The following is a 4,256-nucleotide window of genomic DNA, read 5'->3' as shown; positions in this document are numbered from 1 at the left end:
CAACGTGCCACACATTGCTGCACTCTCCCAAATGCAGCCCTATGCACCCACGCACATATTTCATATAGAAACTCGCCTCTTGCATAGTTTTAGACACGCGTCCCTCCCATTTTCACCAGCTGTTGCCCTCATCAGGGTGGCGGACGAGCCGGAGCCGATCTGAGCCGATCCCTGAAATGTTAGGAGTCGACCTCGGACACGCTAACGCTCGCGTTTGCATTTTGGGTCGAGCGATATTGAGTCGCTTCTGCTTGCTACAAACTCAAATTGCACAACAAACTGCTCGATTCGCTAGTGGTGATCACGTCTGCTTCGCAGTACTGAGGTTCAGCGTTAGAATCTCACCTCAGACCCCTCTGGATGGAGCTAGCGTGTTCTCCCGGTGCTGGTTTGGGTTTTCTCCAGGTTCTCCAACTGCCAAGAAACAAACACCCAAGTATGAAATCGGATTTTTCACTGGCGTTTGAATCTCCAGATGTTGCTTACGGCCACGCTACCCTGAGAACGCCCGATCTCGTCACATCTCGGAAGCTAAGCGGGTTTGGCCCTGATTAGTACTTGGATGGGAGACCACCAGGGAATACCGGGAAGCTGTAAGCTTCTCTCCCCGGCTAAAATGCAGAGCGGGGTTGCGTCAGGAAGGGCATCCGGCGTCAAACTGTGCCAAACAAACATGCGGTCATCTGAGATGACACGCTGTGGCGACCCCTAACGGGACAAGCCGAAAGGAAAAGAAGAAGAAGAAGTTTGAATCTACTGATGTTCGTTTTGACGACGGCCAACCTTTTGTGTTAATTTCTCCGCTTTACAAGGATTTTTCTCTAACTTGAGAGGACATTCCAGGGACTGCTCGCCAGCCCTGCCGGCATCTCGACTTCCTCTGCAAGGTCATCCAGCAGCCTTCTCCTCCGAAATAGTCGCAAAGAGGTTTGGCACGTCGGTTTACATCGCACGCGTGTTTTTAACGGGCTTCTCGCGAGAGGTTCTCCGGCCTTCCGCGCGTCGTCGCGCCACCAAAGGCCTCGGCGACCGGAATATCGGAATATCGCACCGTGAATCCAATCCCCCCCCCTTGTCAGGCCTCCCAAAATTAACAATCTTCGCAATAGAGCGACTGGGGGGGGGGGGAGTCAAAGTGATTAGACGTGTTTGACTTTGCTGCTTGATGGAAATGTGGTGAAAGGGAATCAGGGTCAGGGATAGACTTGCCTTGCAGCATGACTCGGTGCAATTTTTCCAGGCCGTGTGGTCAAAGATTGAGAGCGCTTGTCAACGGAAAATGAGAGCGAGCGAGAGAAATGTGTGTGCGTGTTGTGGTGTTGGGGGGGGGGGGTGTACAGACGGACAGACTGAAGGGGGGGGGCGGCGAGTGAGGGGGGGTGAGACAGAGCGGTGGGTTCCATTTGTCGATGCATCCACGCTGTCGACTGCGGCTTCAGATCTGAGTCACGTTGGCCAAATTGTTGGAGAGTCAGACATGAGAGGTGACCACGTGATTTTTGATGAAAGAATATTTAAAAAAAAAAAAAAACACCTTGCCTGGCTGAGTGCTGCCTGCCTTTCTGCGCTGCGGGGCAAAGATGGCGGTTTCGAGTAACGCGACCGCCGATAGATTGCAGCGCAACCGGCGGACGTGTTCAGTCAGCAGACACGGCGGCGAGCGCGTAACGCAGATTTTTCCGACTGGCACGGCGACATCCGTTAAGAAGTAGACTGAAATCCGCTTTGTGCGTTTCCAACGGTATCGAGTCTCACTTCTGCAGAGCGACGACAGGGATTGGACCGAGGCCACGTCCGCGCCGACGGGGGCATTTTCTTCACGTTTTGGCTTTTTCTTGGGTTTTGCCATTGAACCAGGCGGAAAAAAAACATTTCATAACTTTATTCGTGTGCGACCTACAACTATTTGTCGTTTTGATAAAGTCTGTCAAAAGGACAGAGCGATTGTCAGCTGGGACGGTTATCGGCGGCGTTATTGCATATTTTAATCAATGCAGTGTCGGCGTCGGACTTTTTAAAAACTCCACCAGCCGATAAGGGATCAATTTAAACTCGTTAAAGCTCAGGGATGTATTTATTGAAAGTTAAAATAATAAAAGATGCTGCTGACCTTGGGAACTCATTCCAGTTTTTGTAGTTGTTTACACTTAAAATAAAAAGAAGTGAAAGATTCATAAATTTTGAAAAACTATTTCTTATAGAGCATTTTTGGGAGTTATTTATTTGTTTAAGTTTTCATTTTTGGTCAGAATTTTAAAACAAAGCTGTCAACTGTTCAAGATTAACATTCATAACATTTAACATGCTGCAAATATGAAAAGCTGTTTCGTGAACAAATGAGCAAAGGCACAATGCTCGACTAAGGCTAAAATGGTTATTACGAATCAGTCCATGAATGAGTTCATTTCAAAAATATTTTTTTACATGAATTTTAGATGGCTGTGAGGATAAATGAATGGATGGATATCTTCATCCATGCATCCATTTTCTGTGCTGCTTATCCTCGCAAGGGTCGCAGGGAGCACTGGAGCCTATCCCAGCTGTCAACAAGCAGGAGGCGGGGTTACACCCTGAACCGGTCGCCAGCCAATCGCAGGGCACATGGAGACAATCCCACCTCGGGGCAATTTAGGGCGTCCAATTCATGTTGCCTGTTTTTGGGATGTAGGAGGAAACCGGAGTGCCCACCCGGAGGAAAGCCACGCAGGCACTGGGAGAACATGCAAACTCACAAGCGGGGCCAGGATTGAACCCGGGACCTTAGAACTGTGAGGCCAACGCTTTACCAGGTGATCCACCGTTTTTGCGGTATTTACAGATTATATACTGCTTTTAATCTTGGGATGGCAGAATAGCAATTCAATGGACATTTGAGTAGTAAATTGTATGAAAAGTGAAGTATTTGTTTTGTTTTGTTTTGTTTTTTTTTGTTTTTCAACACCAAAGTGCGTAAAAGCTTTACATGTTGCTACATTGGACATTGATGCCATCCTTGGCTTTTATTTGTTACCAGGGCACAGCGCCAGATATTAAATGTTTCATTGCCAAAACAATCCTGATCACATTCACATTCGATTGATTGTGCAGCCCAAATTGTGACGCAATCGAATGCATTTGAACCCCGCGATTGATTGGGAAGCAATACAGAGTGTGTTCTTCTTCCAATCTGGTTTTTGCAGTGCCCGTTACTTCCTTGGACATTGAAAAAAAAAAAAAAGTGTTCTACTGTCATTTTTGTGTACATACAGTACTTTCCAATATTCTCAAGTGAAGGCCCGTCCACGTGCTCCCAAACGAGCGGCGGTCCGCCGCCTTCTCGCTGTACGCAAGTCGCCGCCGTGGCCTATAATCTGGCCGTCTATCACGGAGACGTGCGGGCACCGAAATGACCCCCGGCGGGCGTCGTGTGTGCGATTGCTCAAGGGTGGCGCAATGACAGTCGCCTTTGCCATCTCTTTATTTGGGCTGCGCCCGTGGGAGGTTTTGGACTGGAATTCTGGGTACTTTTTCAACATGAATGAATGAGTGACTTATGTTCTGTGCCATGCGCTCGGCTTTAGGAAAACATCTCCTCGTGTAATATTTTTGCACGGGAGAAATATTACGCCGCGGCGCATGTCTGAACAATCGAACTGTGACGGTCTTGTTTAAGTCAAAGAAAAAAAAACCCTAAAATGGAAAGCCCGAACCTTGCAGCAGCAGCAGCAGCAGCTCACTGCCGTACGTCTTCCCGATGAACATACGTGCCAACTATGACACAATAAAGTGAGTTTTCTTGAGAAATATGAGCGTGTCGATTTATCAAAGCGGCTTAAACTTACTGCAGACATGTCGAGGCGCTACCATGGCCGGCCTGTGGAATCTTACGTCATTTGCGTTATCCATCCATCCATTTTTTTTGCCGCTTATCCTCACGAGGGTCACGGGGAGTACTGGAGCCTATCCCAGCTGTCAACGGGCAGGAGGCGCGGTCCACCCTGAACTGGTCGCCAGCCAATCGCAGGGCACATCGAGACAATCACACCTCGGGGCAATTTAGAGTGTCCAATTAATGTTGCGTGTTTTTGGGATGTGGGAAGAAACCGGGGTGCCCACCCGGAGAAAAGGCACACGGGCACGGGGAGGACATGCAAACTCCACACAGGCGGGGCCGGGATCGAACCCGGGTCCTCAGAATTGTGAGGCCAACGCTTTACCAGCTGATCCACCGTGCGGCACATTTACATTATAGGTGAGGTAAAAAAAAAAAAAAAAAA

At 48.7% G+C, this 4,256-nt stretch overlaps 1 pseudogene; it reads left to right on the top strand.

Annotated features, from left to right (window-relative positions):
- The first annotated feature begins 480 nt into the window (after positions 1 to 480).
- Positions 481 to 600, top strand: LOC133508184 (5S ribosomal RNA; annotated as a pseudogene).
- The last annotated feature ends 3,656 nt before the right edge of the window (positions 601 to 4,256 follow it).

Source organism: Syngnathoides biaculeatus, chromosome 10, assembly GCF_019802595.1.
Source record: "Syngnathoides biaculeatus isolate LvHL_M chromosome 10, ASM1980259v1, whole genome shotgun sequence".
In the NCBI taxonomy this organism is placed as follows: domain Eukaryota; kingdom Metazoa; phylum Chordata; class Actinopteri; order Syngnathiformes; family Syngnathidae; genus Syngnathoides; species Syngnathoides biaculeatus.
Note: the sequence above shows the minus strand (reverse complement) of the source record. Positions and strands in the feature narration are given on the sequence as shown.